At 45.3% G+C, this 2,645-nt stretch overlaps 1 pseudogene; it reads right to left on the bottom strand.

Moving 5' to 3' along the window:
• Window positions 1-1,900: 1,900 nt before the first annotated feature.
• LOC111736754 lies at window positions 1,901-2,019 on the bottom strand (annotated as a pseudogene).
• Between the last annotated feature and the right edge of the window lie 626 nt (window positions 2,020-2,645).

The following is a 2,645-nucleotide window of genomic DNA, read 5'->3' as shown; positions in this document are numbered from 1 at the left end:
AAAGCCTCCAAAACAAATTGTAAAAAACTTGAATTTGGAAGAGCCCTTTTTCATGGATTGACTCTTTCCTTTTTTTCTCTCATTCTGGTTTGAGGGCAGAGCTAGGAAAGATAGGATCGGGGTATCAGGGAAAGACTAGGGGCAGGAAAAGGCTAGGGGCCTGGAAAAGGGAGATCAGATCCACAGCAATCTGGGATCTTTAGGAGCTTTAGGAACCTGTTGTATGACCTCAGAATGTCTCTATTGAAACATTATTTTCAATGGTAGGCCGTTTTCAGCCCTTTTCTTCTATTCCAGTCCACTCCTAAGCTGAACAGCTATATTGGACCTTTGCAGGAGAGCTCTAATACTATAGCAGTATTATTTTTGAAGCTGGCAAAAGAGCAGAAACAGTGAAGCACCAACGGTTTTGCATATATCTGGAATGGCTGTCTGAGGGCAGAAGGAATATATGATGGTTTAGTTTTGTGAAGGCAGAGTGGGCCAAAGGCAGGCCCTCAGTGCCTCCAGCTGGCAAAGTGATGTAGGTGGGAGAGAATCAAAGTCATGAGAAGCTTCGACCTGAGCAGGAGCCCTTTCCTGACCTCAGTACCCATCCTTCCCTACCCCTAATTTTGTTAACCTTCCTCAGCACATAGTAGGTGTTTAAGAAGTAATATATCTAATAAGTATCATGAGCTCAGGGTACCTTTCAAGGCTGTTGGGATGGATGTTCATAAGTCAGAGGTTTGTAACTTAGGGGTAGGATGGGGAGCAGAGCAACAAAAAGTCCATGCATTTTCATCTTTCAATTTATCTGGGCAAATGTGTAAATTCTTCTGGGTTGTGGAAGAAGTGAGAGTCCCATAAGGGCTTCACCAGGGGTTGGCAGATCCTGTGTATCAGCTCCTCCCTTCTTCTCCATCATCAATCCTCGGCAAGTCCTGCATCCCTTTCTGCAGGTGGTGAGGAGAAAGCTGGGGAACACTCAGAAGTCATTAGCTTTAACAAAACCAAATTTTAGTTGGATGGAGTCTCAGTGATGAAGCAAGGGTGATCGAGAGAGTGCACCTCACACTTTTTTCTGGCTTAGTCTGGACTGTGCAGGCCCTAGCACATTCCCAAGAGCTGGGTGGCGACACAACTCTGAAAGGCCACCTGAGCAGAGGAGTCCTTTCTTCGTCTGGGCCTGGCTTTGTGCACTTCCTATTATTCTATCCCGATGACTGCAGGGAATACAATTATTAGTCCCTAATTCACCAGTCTGGATTTACCCTCCACCATCTCCACTAGGTCAGAACCAGCTCTGCTTTTTAGCACTGATCTCTATTTGAAAGTATCTTGTGATGGGTGTTTGTTCAATTTTGTTAACCCTGCCCAGCACTTAGTAGGCCATCAATAAGTAATTGTTGCATGAATTAATAAACTCTTATCCTCTCTCAGAGTTTAGTTCTGCAGTGTTATAAGATGAATAAGTGACGCTGGCTTCCACTTTGTCGCCATAGCTCCCCTCTGGGATGTATACTGAGCATCTCTCAGAGCTCTCTGTTTTTCTATTGTGACTGTGCTTCTGTGCACACATACACACCTGCTTACATACACACAAGCTCACACTTACCACACTTGTCCAGGACACTTTCACTGCTCACCCATGTCTATTAGCACAAAAACCCAAGAGTTCCTGTTCAGAATCTCCCACTCTCCCTCCAGAGTGGGGCCTAGAGATATTTTCTAGGTGCTTTTAGATGTCTAGAGGCATCAACATCAATCAATATAACCACCATTATAGCACAAGTCCTTCCTACGTGCTAGGCACTGTTTATTGCTTTTCATTTGTCATCTCATTTACTGCTAGCAGCAACACTAAGCAGTAGATCTGCTTATCACATTTTATTTATTTATTTATTTATTTATTTATTTACACCTACAGCACCTGGTCTTCTTTAGTGGTCTCCCATGCAAGTGCTAACCAGGCCCGACCCTGCTTAGCTTCCAAGATCAGACAGAATCGGGTGTGTTCAGGTTAGCATGGCCATAGATGCTTGCTTATCACATTTTAATGCTAAGGACTTTAAGACTCAGAGAAGCTAATTTGCCTGAGATCACACAGATACACTTGTATAGAAACCTAAGTCTTTCCTATCCATGTTTATATAAATAAGCATGTCTCAATACCTGAACATGGAACTGGAGGTTTGGTAAATATTAAAGCAGGAGAGATGCCGAGGTTCTGAGGCATGGTGTATCCAAGCCACCAGGGGCCGCTGTTTCCCCATGCTAGGGCCAGGAACCTGGCCACTTTCCCCCACAAACCTCAAGAATATAGGGACCTCAAGGGAGTCCCCCAAACTCTATGGGGCCCGGCCAAACTTGCCATAGCCCTCAGCGCAGTCTTCAGTCTGCCTACCCCCCAACCTGACAAAAGCGGGTATGGGGAGCTTGGCAATTGCTGATGCCAAAGTAGAAGTCTGAACTGGAACATGTGATTTTTCTGCTCTGTCAGAATTTCTTTCAGTTGTAGGGGCCTGACTGCACGGTTTTCAGGGGCCTAACTGCTGGGTCCCTTTCCTGAGAGAGGAAGGCTGGCTTTCAAAGCTGTAGGCCCCTGGGGTCGGAGGATCCAGTAAGGTCAGCAGTCTCTAAATTGGAATATGCAAGGTTATCTG

This window comes from Pteropus vampyrus, unplaced genomic scaffold, assembly GCF_000151845.1.
Source record: "Pteropus vampyrus isolate Shadow unplaced genomic scaffold, Pvam_2.0 Scaffold1, whole genome shotgun sequence".
In the NCBI taxonomy this organism is placed as follows: Eukaryota; Metazoa; Chordata; class Mammalia; order Chiroptera; family Pteropodidae; genus Pteropus; species Pteropus vampyrus.
Note: the sequence above shows the minus strand (reverse complement) of the source record. Positions and strands in the feature narration are given on the sequence as shown.